The sequence below is a fragment of the Aphelocoma coerulescens genome, chromosome 3 (assembly GCF_041296385.1).
Source record: "Aphelocoma coerulescens isolate FSJ_1873_10779 chromosome 3, UR_Acoe_1.0, whole genome shotgun sequence".
Classification (NCBI taxonomy): Eukaryota; Metazoa; Chordata; class Aves; order Passeriformes; family Corvidae; genus Aphelocoma; species Aphelocoma coerulescens.
This window is the reverse complement of record NC_091016.1, coordinates 110196824-110213111: the sequence shown is the minus strand read 5'-3', so window position 1 is coordinate 110213111 and position 16288 is coordinate 110196824.

The window sequence follows — 16288 nt, the reverse complement described above, 5'->3', positions numbered from 1 at the left end:
AGTCCTAAGGCTCAAGGAGTGCTTCAGGCTTCTTAATGATTTCAGCTAAAATGATAAGTTATACACCAGTCCTTGGCTTTCAATTTAATATTTAAAATATCTGTCACACAGCAATCTTAATCATTTAAATATTGTGTGGGCATACATGAGAAAAACCAGGCGAGGAAGTGGCATTAAACAAAAGCAAGATACTGCATTAAGTGCAAAAGGAATGAAATTATATGGAGTGTTGGGATATTACTTAGATGTTAATGTTCAGTTCTAACAAGCTCTTAAGTAGTGCTTGATTTGATTAGGTTAGATTGTGGATTAGCAGGGATTAGATCTAATTCATGAATCAGACAAAGCCTGAAAAACTCCATGAGAGAAATGTGGGTTGGAGGTTTTAGCAGCACATAAGTGACATCCAGGCAGTGGAAGATGATGGGAGCAGCTGTGTCCAACAGCCTCCCTCCTGTATCTGCAGCTACTAAGGGTGAACAAAGCTTTCCTGGCTGCACAAGTGAAGCGCTGCATTATGCTCCAAACACTTCTTCCTTAGAAAGATCCTAATGTCCTCCCCAGCTTCTGTAGCTCTGGAAAGGGCTGAGGTGGAGGCACAGGAAGGACTCAATAGAGCAGTAACATCATACCTACAGGAGTACTGCCCCTGATACACCAAGTACAAGCATGATGATAAAGTGATAAGAGGAGTTTCACAAAGATACTGTAGGCAGGGCATCACTGCCTGTTGCCCAGACATTGCTTGAAAACACTCCGGACTCCAGGTTATTGCTTTTAAATTGTTTACATCCTCTTAACAACTCACTGACACACCTGGGTGAGGCAGGCACACTTCCACCACCAGACTTCGAGTTTTAACGGGGGCTCAGTATTTCTCAGGATGCAGAATGACAACAGGAGAATTGTCAGGGTGCTTTGTGGCAAGGGTAGCACAAATTAGCACGCAAGTTCTGTTGCCATAATTATAATGCCTTTTACAGGCATGATGCGCATCCTTGAAATGCTTTGACAGAGATCAGATTTCAGCTACAAAGTCCACATTACTTTACGGCCTTAATTGAACTATTCAATTAGGTTGATACCAAAAGCTGTGAGGCACCAGTTTCACTTCACTTTCTTTGAGCAGGAAAAAAGCAACAATTCCATCTTTATTTTCTCTAACAATGGGATGCACTGTTGTGGCCATATTCCTCCTTTCAGCTCAGAAGCTGGCTTGAAGCAGGTTGGGGTGGTTTTTCAAGCCATCTTTTGCCAGGCATTACAAAGGAAGTGTCTGCTTTGGACAATGCTTCAAAGGACAAATGCTTGAAGAAAGCAAACATCATTCAGAGCAGATCCATCCTGGCAGATGTATACCAGCAGTATCATAGGAACTAAGCTTCTCCCAAATATTTGGCAGTGAAAGCTTGCAATCAAAATGGGGATGAGCTAATTGCTGTACAAACAAGGCACATGGTCTTTAAGTGTTCCTTGTCATGTATCACATCCTTCTGGAAGTGTGCTAGGAAGTGTCTGTCCAGATTTGGGGGAATATGAATGGTAAAATTCACACAGGAAAGTAGACAATATGATGTCCTGAGTTCAGGGACCAAAGCTACTGCTTTTTCACCATGGAAAGGGAACCTTTCCTTTCCCCATCCCTGAAAGGGAATAAAGTTGAACAGAGGGTATTCGTCCCCAGTGTTCCATTTCCTTGTAGAAACAGATTCCTAATCCTTCAGTGGAAAGAGCAAGATGCTCCACAAGGCACACTCCCCATTCTCCTAAGTTTAACATTCACTAACACTTATCCCTGTGCCTCAAGCTGGTGGCTTTGCAGTAGGCTGATGATCTGGCTGGCTCTCCTCCAGACCCAACCCTGACTGTGAAAGAATGTAAAGAATGTGGTGAAATGGAAAAAGAGTGATCTACTATTGTAAGGGATGATCCAGGAGAGTGATTTTTGTCTTTGCCTTTCCATGCCTCACTCCAGCTAAATGGATGTCAGAGGGACAGGAGCTACATATAGTGCATTTCACAAACTTGCATTGAGTTTAACAGCATTGAGATGAACACTCAGTCCATAATAAACAATAATAGCCGTGTCCAGCTGGGAATGGCAATTCCTTCTCCAGTGCACTCAGAGATCTGCTTCAGCCTAAGGACTGGTACAACAGAGGAACTACAGCTTAAACACTAATACAGGAATGGAAAGGGCAACACTGCCCAGTCAGGTGTGCCTCAAGTCAAGGAGTCACAAGTTTTTCCACCTCCCTTTTGGCCTTCTGAAACAAGAGAGAGACCAATGCCATTGAAGGAAGAATGTCATCCTTGCCTTCCCCACGGATCCTTGTAGGAGAGCTTGAAGAATAGTGTTAACTAGGCTTGCTCCTGCAGTTAGTGTTATTTACTGCAAACTGGCAAAGATTTAAACCCAGTTTGCAGGCAGATTCAGTAACCTGTTGGAGGATGCAACCTTTTAGGATAACAGGAAGTGGATCCTTCTTCTGAAAATATCTCATATTCTTCTACTGACATGTCAACATATTTTGCCAGATACCTGTTATTTGCTGCAGCCATTACCTGCTTTCTTGCACTTTGGCAAAGAGCAAAATGCTGGTCTTCAGTATTCTATCTGGTGGCAAGCTGATTTACCATCACAATCCCATACTGAAGTCTGGAACTGATGACCTTTTGAGAAGCCTGACTCTTGGCCACATCCCTAACAACTGCTTAGTGCAGGAAAAAAAGTGGATGAGGGATAAAGAGGGATAGTTAGGACCCTGACTGTGACAGAAATAAATAAATAGAGCCAGACTTCAAGAATGGTACCAGGGCCTACTACAGTACGCTTTTACCAAGACCTGACTGCTCTCTGGTTTCTGAGTCCCAGCTGGAGCATCTCTCTACATTGTAGACTGGGGAAGGTACCATTCCAAAGGATGGGGCACTGGAACAGGTTGTTCAGAGAAGTTGTGGATGCCTCATCCCTGAAAGTGTTCAAGGCCTGGTCTAGTGGAAGGTGTCCCATGGCACTATTCCTGATAGTCATTGGCCCTCTTGGCCACCTGGGCACACACTGGATCATGTTCAGCTGCTCCCAACCAACACCCCCAGGTCCTTTTCCACTAGAGAAGCTTTCCAGCTACTCTGTGTCCAGCCTGTAGCATTGCATAGAGTTGTTGTGGGACCCAAGTGTAGGACCCAGAACTTCATCTTGTTGACCCTCATACCATTGGCCTCAGCCCATTGATCCAGCCTGTCTAGATGCCTCTGCAGACTCTTCCTGCCCTCCAGTAGATCCCACCCAACCAGGTGTCATCTTTGAACTGTCTGAGGGTGCACTCAGTCCCCTTGTCCAGATTGCTGATGAAGCTTGTTGCCTCCTCCTTCACTGAGCTGACTGCCCAGGTGTCTTGGGGTGACTTTATGATGTGTATCCCATATCGCTGCCTATGCCCAGAAATTAATTTTTGTGCCTTTCTATGCCTCTAAACTGAGCCTGAGAGGGGGAAGGAAAAAAAAAATGAGCAAAACTTTCTCAAAGCAGTTTGCAGCTTGTTCAAGGTCACATAAAGATAGCAGGTTTTTTTTCCCCAGCTGCGGCAGGGGAGTGAGGAAGCACCCGGCTTGCAGCTTTCCAGTCAGCTTTTGGCCAGTTTTTCCAGTTTCTTGTTCTCTGGAGAGAAACTGAGAGTTGAACTTTTCCTTCTCTGGAATTCCGGATTTTCTCCCTTTTCTACTGGACTGCTTGATTGCTGTAACATCAGAACACATTGGGAGGACTTTCCATCAGGCACAGAGGGTCTGGCCCTGGGCCAAGCCCCAGCTCCGAGGAGACCAAAGGGAGGACTCGAACACTTTCCCAGGTTTTTCCTCTACAGCGAAAGATTTTACCATTTAACATTATTTTCCTTTCCCGTGTGTTTGTTAAATAAATAGTTTTATCTTCTTCACTTTCCTTCGAGGAAATTTTTTTTTTTTCCTGAACCTGGTGGGGGAGGGGTGGTTGTGCCTTCTCTCAGAGGATATCTTTCTAAATTTGGCCAAACCAGAACACCAGGTGATAAGGCATTATTACATCAGTCAAAAAAATTCACAGCTAAAGGAAAACCACATCAGTTGGAAGGTAAAGTGCTTTTATTCTAAAAGTGCTTACTGTACACAGGGGGAGAAAACTTCTAAAGATGTGTTGCTGGCTTACAGTTTAATTGGTGCCCTCAGTTTTGAGCCAGCATAAATCATTATTATGAGGGAAATCGCTGAGGTCACGCTATGCAGACACTTGCTAAAGGAAAGCAATTCTGAGAGTTGCTATAGGGAATTCTCTGCAGCTTTCCTATAGTTTTGCAGTGTACTTCACGCTGACCTGCTGGAATTAAATGAACTTAACCAAAAGTAGTGCTGTCCCTTAGCAGGAACACTGTGCATCAACACAGCTCACTGGTGGTGCTCAAACTGGGAGGGAGTGTGCTTGTGTCTAGTCTGGGCCCAGTGTTCTGGGGGAATAGGATGTATTTTTCCTTCTCTGTCCTTATCCTCATTTTAAAAAATCCAGTTTTGCCTGCTTGCAACAAGTTTAACAGTGACATCCTTCAAATTGAGGGCAGTCCTAAACGTGCCCACTTACTGATTTGCCTCTCATGCACTTTGCTACCCCATACCAAAAGCAGCCATCAACCCTTTCAATGGAGACACACACAACCTCTGAAGTCTCTCTCTAGTTAATAGCCTTCTACCCTCCTGCTCCTTTCCTGGATATCTAGGAATCCATGCCATATTTAATAAATTTCTCCTTGAGTTACCAGAAAAGAACTGCTTTTAGACAACAGGCCCAGGGGACAAGGAAAAACTTGGAAAGATTAAATCCTTGTAACTTCAGATTTGTTTAGGTCTGGAAAGAATCTGTGAGAAAGAAGACCTAAACCTGAGGAAAACGCTAAAGGACATCTGCACTGGGTTAATGTCTGTAAATTGGAAAGTAATTTCTTGGTTTTCTCCTTTGTGGTTCCCCAGATCATCAGTGTAATAAAGAGAAGAGAGACAGAAAAGTGCAGGGAAAGGGCTGATACCCTACAGCACAACAGCTTTAGGGGATAATGGAGAGGCAGATGACTCTCCTGAAGCCTGTGGTCTTTAATACTCCTAACTGCTTTTCAGATGCTTAGTAATGTGGTTTTGCTTAGTGTTTACCTCTATGTGTTCCTGGCTATTTAATTAAAAAAAAAAAAAACACTGAAAATATCTTTCCACTGAAAGTGCAGTTAATTCTGCACATGAAATAAGGTAAAAGGTTTGCTGCATATCTATGTATGCATAGATATGCAATATGCTTCACTGGTGGTTTATATAAAGACATATCTGTAGTTCACAAGTGGCTGTTTGAGCCACGCCAGGAGCACAATGCATTTCTGACTTCATGGCCCCAAGAACGAACAGCATTTCTGTGAGGTTCCTTATCTGTCTATTCAGGGCATTTGGCTTGTGTATCCTCTACCTCTTCTCACACCTGCACAATACCCTCTTGTTTGTTTTTCCCTTAAAAAATTGCTGCAAAAGTATTTCTGTCCTACTTCCACCTCAATATCAGTGCTGTCCATTCAATCATGCTTCATTCAAATCATATTTCATAGTCCTTATAAAGCTACCCAGGCCATACGACAAGGGATAGCTTTGCTATCTGTGTGCAGAACAAGAGACTGAAATGAAGCAGCATCCTCTGAAAAAGCAGAATAACTCAGCAGAAGACATCAGGACTAGGCTGATTTGCTCCCATGAGGATCTGTGCTGTGTCCATTGTTTATCTACAAAATGTACCCTGCACATCCAATTACGGCTTCTTCAAGCTTGGGACCTTGGAACTGATCTTATTTAAAACTTTCATTAACAACCTTGGCGCAAGAAAATGAAAACATGCTAATGAAACAAGAGCATATCACAAGATTCAAAGACTGTGTCAGTGCAGAGGATGATCAGAGTATTGCACAGGTAGGTTAAGAGTAAAACAGACAGATTAAAACTGAAGATCATGGAATATAAAGTCATGTATTTAGGGATTAACACCAGAATTTCTGCTATACACTTAGAAGTCCGCAATTTAGCAGCAAACTAGGAGCACCTTACATTTCTTACATAAGAAATGTACACCTTACATAAGCACAATCATCCCTTGCTAATGTGACACAGGGCTGAAAAACCCAAGTTTTATGCCAAGAGGTATGAGTTATTTTCACCAGTAAAAAAGTAAATGTGCCAGTACCAAAAGTCCTATTGGGATCTTGCTGGGATATTCTAAGGAACTGGTTTTTGTGTTGAACAAACAAATTCAGGCTCAAGAGGTAGGGAGGCTGTTTTGGTGGAGGGAAGGAGGAAGATACAAAGGGACTAGCATTTAGGAGGTTTAGGCTGCACTTGCACAGGCAGCATGAGTGAATTGTAAGGTAGGATTGCAGGATTTGAGGTAGATGCAGGCAACCAGACATGCTCCTGCCTTGAAATGTGCACAGAATTTGTTCTCGCGCTTCAGTGAACAAGCACAGAGCCTTCCAACATCCCCTGCACTGCCTTTCCCCAGCATACTTCTGCTGTTCACAATTAAAGGCAAACCTGAGAGGGGAGACAGGCCTGCAGGAACTCCTTTAGAAGCTGCCTTAGCAAAATGTGGAAAACTAACGTGGATCTTCCTTGCCAAACTGGACTAGATATAACCATCTCCTTCCAACTAATGAAACACTTATTTGTGTTCCAATCTCTCAGCTGGGACTCCTATTCTGGTGTTTTGATATTTGATCCCATTTTTCCCCATCTGCTCACACATTCTCTCCTCCCTCACCCCAACCTATTCCCTCCAGGAGTTGCCTATGTGTGTCTGAGGGATGAGATGAACTACAGAAGGGAATGCCTCACATCCGGCTCTTGTACTTCAACATGGGCATTAAGGAGCTCTTTTGCAATGAAGCAGCATCAATAATTCAGCAACACGAGAAGAGTGGAAAGCCCATGGCTGAGTTGGAGCCAGGCAATCATTTGGGAATGTAAAAGATGCAGGGACTTAGTATTCCTATGTTGAAGCTTTGGGAATATAGCAAAGAAAGCAGTTTCCAGGGATTGTGGACATCCGCACTACCTCCCACATGTTGACTGACAAGCTATGTACAGAAATACATCTCTCCAGTAAGGACTAGAAAGGCTGATGGAAGGAAGAGGAAAAAACGTGCAGAGTGCCTTTCATCGATCCCAGTGCAATGGAGTCTGCGGTGCACAGTCTCCAGCGCTCCAGCCAGGGTTAAGCACCTGGCAGAGGGCCCAACACACCCATTTCCTCTGCCTACTCTTCACTGCTACCCATGGGGTCAGCTGCCAGCCAGGGGCAGTCTAGGGTGGTTTGACCCCAGATAACAAGTGCTGGGCTCTGAGGCTGTAGGAAACACTCATCTGTGGGCTCCACTCAACTCCTACAGGTTTCTTAGAACCACTCCGAGATTCTGATGCCACCACAGGTGCTCACAGCATTTTTTATTTATCCAAACTGGTGCAAACTTCAAACAATGCTAAAGTCTACAAGGATAAGATTTGTTCGGCCACCTTCTCAGATGCATCAAGTTCTGCCACTGTCACTGATGCAAGCAAAAAGGTGGGAATACAGGTTTTACTTTTCACTCAGGCCAAAGATAAACTGCACAGTGCCTAAAGATGCAGGCTCAATGTCTTGACTAATGACCTGGAAAAGAGTGTGAACTGAGCAAATTTACAAGTGACACAATGTTATTTGACAGTCAAAACAGAACTTTGAGATAAGGTTGTGAAAAACCTCTGTAGAGACCTAACAAATGCTGGTTGAATGGACAACACAAAACAGGGGAAATGCCATGTTATAAAGTACAGTCTAGGAAGAAATGATTTAAGTATTGATATGGTCAGCAAAATAAGAACATTTGCACAATGTTCAGTGTCATTTTATAAAGCTGACAAAATATCAGGAAGAATTGTACTGAGAAAAGTCCTGAAAGCATTAAATCACTGTCTAAATCAATACAGTCTCACCTTGCAAGCAGTGTCCAGTACCAAGCCTCCCATCACAGAAATCTATGAGAAACATACAGTGTCCACAGAGGTATAACTGAAGAATTTCAAAAGTAAGGATGGACTAAATGAGATTGTACAAATCCTACAATGGGCTTACAATAAAAATCTTCAAGCAATTAATTAAATACAAAGGACACACATTCAAAACAGGCAGCATTTTTCTCTGATTTATACCAGACAAAAATCAGGCCTTATCCTTTTAAAGTGAATAAAAGGGAGCTTGTGCTCTTTGAAAGCAAACACTAAATGACTCTTGATGACAATCATCCTACTTATCAGGCCCTGCAACTACTGTTCCTTCAAACCAATTAAACAGCTGTGTGCCAAGAGTAACAATAAAATAATTGCATCAGCAATACAGAATATTCCTCTCCACCTGAAAAGAATGTATGACTTTGAATGAAAGTATATAAGTATGACATAAAAGGGGAAAATGTAGAAAATTCAGTCCCCTAACAAATACCCCTTTAAACAGTATGAAATTGAGCCCTTCATACAGGCCTGATGACCATTTATGTGCCTTCTGAGTGAACATAACCTGTTCATAATTAATATATAATGTTTATATTGGTCCATTAGGGGTAATCTTCAGCCATTATGAGTATTTATCAGATTGTTCTCATATTTGTAGACTTTGACTTATGTTCAACCTATTTCATTTTATTTAGTTGCTTAAGGATCTGGAAACAGACACTTCCACAGTCTCAGTGAAATGGGAAGAATCATTCCCTGGAAGTGTTTTTTACCGGCTACTTAGAGATGCTGGGGCTACTATGCTCAAGAATCCAGTAAATTGGAACTACGTCTACTGGAGAGAAATCCATGCCTGTCTTTCTGTGGAGCATTCTAAAAAAGTCTTGGAAAACAAATCCAACATTTCCAGGATACACCCTTCTTTTTATCTGTAAGAGAGACATTATTGCAACCTTTCAATATATACAGGGGACTTATAAGAAAGATGGAGAAGGACTTTTTACCAGGGCTTGAGCTACAGAATAAAAGATAATGGTTTTGAAGTGAGAGTAGATTTAGATCAGACATAAGGAAGACATTTTTTATGATGAGGGTGTTGAAGCATTGGTATGCATTGCCCACAGAAGTTGTGGATGCCCCATCCATGGAAGTGTTCAAGGCCAAGTTGGATGGGGCTTTAAACAACCAGGTCTAGTGAAAGATATCCCTGCCCATGGCATGGAGGTGCTTTCATTAGTACTGCAGAAGCATGGGGTTGTTTTTGCCATGAGAAAATTTTGCAGCCTTCTTCTACAGGGTAAGAATTCCTGAAGAGTTTGACAGAGCAGGACATTTGTTTCCTACTTAGCTGTGATGACAGTAGCATGGGTACAATAAAGCAAGATAGTCAACCAGTACTCCTCCAATATCACACCCAGGAAAGTAAGATACCATCCCTCCACAAAAACAGTTGAATGAAAGAGCTAAGAAAGTGGTAATCTGTGAAACAGAAAAAAATCCCTATGAAATATTTTATATATTTAATATAACATTTTATGCTAAAACTTTCTCCTTAATTATCTTATTATTTTAATGGTCCATGCATAGCTTTTAAGCACAGGTAAAGATGTATGGAAAATTGTATTTAAAGTTACAGAAATAAGGCAAATTCATAGAATTGCCTGTTCTTAAGAAGGGAAGCAATGCTAACTAGGTAACATCTAAACTTTCAAACACACTTTACTGAAGGTTACACAAACAAGAATAATTTGAGGAACCCCATAAAGAAGCAGAATTAAATAAATACTGGGCTTTACTTACAGCTTTTCTGCGTGTTCTATTTGGAAGTCTCCAGTGTTCAAATGCATGGAAATTAGATCTGAAAACTCCTCCCAGCACCAATGTTAAACACTGTGAACATCTAGCACCTTCAGACTAAAGTCCTCATGTACTCATCCACGGATCAGGATCACATCTGAATCTCCCTATTCAGAAGTGTATCTCCTGCTGCAGAAATGGCTTTATCTGCCAACACAGCAAACGTCAGCATGTTACCATGCTCTTTTGGGGCTGTATGTTGTAAGCATAGCTCTTCACCCCAACAGAAAGCTCTGCCCTCTCATTAGCAGTAGACATGAAAAGAGGGAAAGGGAGGTTGCCTCTCTCATTTGGTTTCTCCAGAAGGCAAAACCTCACATTGGTAAGCTCAACCTACCAACTCAGGAGGCAACCCCACACTTAGCTACATCTTTCCCTAGTCTGAAGCTTTTTTCCTTGCTTGTAGCTCCATGGACACTCATCCCGTGTATCTGAAACTTCCTACAACAATAATGCAAGTAATTAAGTAATACAATTTGCATTAGCACAGGCCATCATTAAGCAGCTTGCCTATAATGATGGCAGACAACGACAACAGTTTGATAAAATATTTCAGTAAAACAAAGATGCAGTATGTTAACTGCCAAAATTAATTCACTTACTGAAGATGTATGTATAGTGCCCTGTTCTTGGCCTGTGAAAGGGCATTTCAGCTAAAATATGTATATATATGCATATGCTGTGCCCTTCTTCTGCTGAAGAATTATTTTATTCTATATATAAATCGCTATTAATGGTGTACCCGATACATAATCGTAAGTAGTGAGACATTTAACATGCATTTTCCATACTCCTCAGACTTCTGATCTTTGTACATGAAAGACAGTACTGAGTCCTAATTAAACTCATAACCAAGAACTTTGTCATTAGAAATTGTATGGAAAAATTCAATACATACACATCCTATTGCCATGTTGAGCTGATGGAAGAGCATGAACTCTTCAAAACCTAAATATCTCACCTTTGAACAAATTATTGAGGGCTACTACATAATTAATTTTAGTCTGTAAAATTCAGATGAGAAAGGATAGTTATATCACATCTTCCCACAGGTATCTCTAGTTAACCACTTGACTGCCTTTTTTCTTTCCATCCCTATCTTCTTTGTCCTCTCCTTACCTTATTCTTATGGCTGCTCTACACTGGGAATAATCTAATAATCATACTTCGTTGTTATTGCTCCCCTAGCAGGCACTGTATTTCAGAATAAAAGTGGCTTTCTTTACAGAATGGAGTTTCCATAAGGAAACATAAGGAATTACCCCAGTTTACTTACAGTTTACAGGTGCAACTATTCACAGTTCCTTTACCAGTCAGTTTACCAGTATAGATGAACACTTGACCTTCAGATATACATCAGTCTTAATGTTATATGATACAGAACAGAAAAGTACATTTAGATTATACAGAGAAACTACATTAGTACTTTCAGATCAAATGCTTGTCTATTTTTCCAACTGTTAATTGATACCGTAAGAGATATTTACCTCTCTGCACCAACTTTGCCTCCTGGCATCCCTAGCCCATCATAAAACTAACAAGAGTGGCCTGCAGTGACCTGCTTGCAGTGACCTGCCTTGCAGGACCCAAGGCTTTCTCACATCATGCTCCCAACTACACCTCCAATGCCCCCTCTCCTGTCCCCACTGTGTTACTTGGTTACTGATGCCCCTTCTCCCATTTGAATAACATGCTCATATGGCAGTTGCAGGGGAAGGAGAAGAAGAGAGAGATAAAAACCAAGAAGTACAGAGGTCAAACACGTAACAGAGCTCTCCCTGAATTTGCTAAACCTTTATTAAACCTGAAGCCTTTCCAAGTACCAGTGCATCTTTATGTATTTTGGTCTTATTCCCTAGTGCCCCTTTCCCCCCCAATACTTGTCACTCCCTAAAAGGCACACTGAACGTGGGCAGTGTTTGTGCTCTCTGACCTCTCCATATTGTTTTTGCCTTACACATCCACTCTTACTACCCGCTTTCTCATTTGTCATGACCATTGGAAAAACGGCAGAAGAACCAAAAATCTATACAAATCTATTGCAATACAGACATTTTTTGAAACCAGTAATCTCATATCACTACAATACACTGTTAATGGATGAGCAATTTTAATGGTCCACTCCCGTAAATTGGGTAATTTTTCTTAGATAAAAGCAAGATATAGAATTAGAAAAGGGAACTAGTTACTTGTAATGAAAGAATAATCAAATCACCATTAAGAGGACATTAGCCACATTTTTCTTAATTCTAGGGGCCCTCCTGTTGCCTCCTGATAGGAAGATAAAATTTACTTGACAATCTGAGTGACTTTTTCCAGTCCTGTTTGTTTATGCAAAAGGGGACCTTTTATCAACCTTTAGCAGAGCAAGTTGCACGTAACTGAACAAAAGCCATTAAAAGGCTATTTGCTTAATTTCCATAAAAAAAACCACACACCTCAACTTTGAGGGATACTGTGAACTCCAGCTGGCTCCTGTCCTCCCACTTGTAAGACAGAGCCAATGAAAATAAAAGAGAAGCCCGAGGGAAATTTGAAAAAGCTAGACCAGTGCAGGGTATTCCTGGAGAGGAATCCCATATGGGACTCCATCACACGTGTCTCTTGGCAGTGAGGTCCCACGGCTTTGGATCTACTTCACAAGAGATTCACTGGACATTCTTAGGACCAAAACAGACCTGCATGTTAATGCCAACAGCACAAAAAAGGGAATGGTTCTGTTTAGTCAGCATCCTCCCTCCTTCCCTCACAGGCCATCAGGAGGAAAGGAAAGCTCACTGGGGTAGGAAGATGGCTAACCCAGATAACATAGGTTCGACTCGGTTCCCCAGACCCTATTCCACTCTTCAGTACCACATGCCACAGAAGGAAAGGATGCAGAGAAACCTGTCATGTTCAATACGGTTATATATACTGCACCTCCCAAAAAGAGGAGTGGAATCTAATATCAATTACTGCAATGGTAGGAGGGAAGAAAGAGTGTCAGACAAAGGCTGAGACGCTACTATCAACCATGATCAGTAGCTGCCTCAGCACATCAGACTACAATAGCATTTACCTTTCAGCAGATATCAATATTAATCAATACCATCCTTTACAAGCAACAATCAAACTACTCCCAACATAGAGATACACTTATCCTGAAGCCAGTTAAACCAGACAAATGGCATTCAGCACCAAAACTAAGGTTCAGTACCACCCTCCCATGCTGCCAGTCGCCTTCCTAACCCAAGTATTCCTTGATCCCTCTTCTCCCAGCAGAAGAAAACTATTTGCATAAAACAGCACCCACCATTTGCTACACGTTCATCAGCATCTTCAGAGGCTTGGAGCAATTAGTTTATACCAGTAATGAACAAGCCATGCAAGTATTTTCAAAAATTTAAGAAGTCCCGTGGCTTCCTCATGGCACAATACTGACACAATATGTAATCAGGTTAACATTTAAAGACCTTGATCCCACTGATTCACATTTATTTGTCACTTTACTGGACTCTGATGATGCTTTAGCCTCTTACATGGGTGACTTTCTATTTTTAATGTAAGAGTACTCATGCCACCCTCTAGCACCTTTAAGATATGAACATAAAACACAAGGGTAACAAAAGATCTTATCCTCTCATTCCTAAGTCCCCCAACCAGGTGCAAGATAAACAAATTTAAGTAAATCTAATTTTTATCTAGAAGACCACTGGTTTAATTCCTTTCCAAATGCTTAAATACAGATCAGTCTGTATGAACACACTTAGAATGTTTTTCATGTTTTAGCTAGAACAATTTAGCTGTTTCTCAAAGCAAAAATCAGGGGGAATTCTAGTTTTGTCCAGGATGACACACTTTATTACGATTTTATCAAAGAATTCCAACACCTGCAACCATCAAAATGGAGCCTTCTTCAAGAAGCTGGCCAGATGGAAGTTAAGTGTTATGCTGGTTTCATGGAAAACTAACCAAATATGGAAAACACAATGAGAAAACTCAATTTTAATATCCTCAGCTGACATCTTAAAATTTGCCTGCAGAATTTCCTTAAGACTCCAGCGCTCATATAAGACTGCTAAATGTCTAGGCCTCCTAAGCAAGTCTTCTTCTCTGCCCAGAAGTTTTAGTAGAAGTTGGAACACAAAAGAAGGCCAGAGGGTACAGATACAGAAAGAATGACAGCAGGAGAAGTGTACAGGCAGGAGCTGAGCAGAAGGCAGGAATCAGAAAGGGATGAGATAGGATAGCAGTGTAAATTAAGGGGCTGATAATAAGGAAAATATTACAGGAACTAGTATGGGAGGAAAAGAGAAAAGTCCTTAACCACCTTAAGAAATTAAGGCCCTTAATAGGGCCTCAATAAACATGAAATATGTTCTCTTTCCATTAAGTGAACAGACACGAGACTAGTTGTAAAGAATCTCCATCCCACTCAAGGCAGGACACAAAATGAGTAAGTTTTTCTACTGCTACCCACGACAGGACTATTTCAGATAGTTCAGGAGTATGCTGCATATCCAAAGAGCTTGCTCATACTGTTGTTCAGTGGCAGTCTGGGTAAATCCCATGACAGAAGTCTGCTTTTGGGGGTTCTTTGTGTGTTTACCTTCATTCACAGTGCTATATGTTTGCTTTGTGAGACGCCACTTTGACTTATTGTGTACCTGTTGTACAGATGGTAGGAAGGAAACTCCTGCCTGTGCCCTCTCAACCTCCTTTGCTGTAGAGACAGAAAGCACTTGATGGAGGGGCTGGTTCTGCTGGGAAAAAGCAAGAAGAGTCTTATAACAAATAACAGAGGCCCTAGAAAACTGTCTTCTAGCTCTGTTGTAAAGTTCACGTGTAAGTCTGAGGAATTTGCATTATATATATTCCTTATTTTGCTCCCACACCCCAATTGAGTAATTTGTGATGTGAGCTGCTAAGATGCTGAATGTGAGTAGGTGCATCTGAAGTCAGTGGGAGGTGGACTTTCTGTACATGCAAAGTAGCATAAAGCACTTACCACCCTGGAAATGAAGGTCTTTGATATGGTATTTACCACTTGGGAAATTAAGATCTTAAATTTCTTCATATAAGTAACCAGAAGTGTTGATGTTTTTAATTTCCTGCACACAAGACAAAATAATGCCAACCATTTCATAGTGGTGACAAGAGTAAAGTCATTAAGGTCAGTAAGATTATAGCACTCCTGAAATGCTCTAAAGGAATTTTTTTTTTTTATTCAATAAAGGATAATGTTATGCAGTAAACTGTACAATAAAGTATACAGGGACTAAGCAGGTGTAAGAATATGGAACAAGAAATAAACAAAGAACTGGAAAGCTTCTGGAGCTCAGTCTCCTGCTGTCTCAGGCAACTACATCATATAGGCACTTTTACAAACTCATCAGGCTCTGCTTTCAAAGTGGCTGGGTTTCCTGCCCTCAGCACAGGGAAAATGTCTCATGGCCTCATTGCTCTGAAAATTCCAAATCTTCTAAATTCATTAATGTCCATTTTACACAAACTTGTCTTCCATTTAAACAACAATTCTACATCCATGCCATTCACTCTTCTTTTGAGACATCAAATCTCCTCTTAACATTCATTTTTCTAATCTAAACACAACAAATTCTTCAAGCCCCCTCTCAGAAAAGCTCCCCAAAGGACAACATTCCTACTTAGCAAAAGGTTCTTGTGGGAAAATAAGCTTATGGCTGTGTGATTAAAAATGGTATTGTAGGGCAGTCTTACGGCATGTAAGCCCACAAGACCCAAGCCTGAAAAGCAAGCAGCACAGAGGGGGTCTGAAGCCAGACACACACAGGCCACACAGCTGCTCTGCATACATACATCAAACTCTACATCATGTGTGGTGTTCAGTCTGCATCCATCACACAGCTCTATGCACACAAACTGCTCTGCTCAGCACTTCCCAACTTTTAACATGGTTCCGCATTTCTTAATGCAGCCTCTCAGTAGGTGGGAGAGAGACGGGAACTAAATTGTATGAGGGTAATTCTTAATATCTTCCCCTTTTCTAAGGTGAATCAGTGAAGGAAGTAGCCTCAATTACGTCTGCTGTTCTTCCTCAAATAAAACGCACTTACCCGGGCCTTATAGGTGGAATGGTTGGTTGATGGAGACATGGTGTTAATAAAGGTTTTGTTACAAAGTTGGTCAATTTTGGTCTTTACTTCATGTAAATGAAGATAATTCTTAGGGACTAGTGAAAATGAGAACATATCCTACTTACAAGGAAGAATAAACAGGCATCCTAAAACTGTAGCAAGTTACCAAGAGGTAACTTCTGAGAGAGAGCATTAAATATCCATAGGAGTTTCTGATTTTCATTAAATTTGAAAAGGTTGTTATTGATAGGTCTGGTTTGTTGTTGTTGTTGTTGTTGTTGTTTTTTTTTTAATAA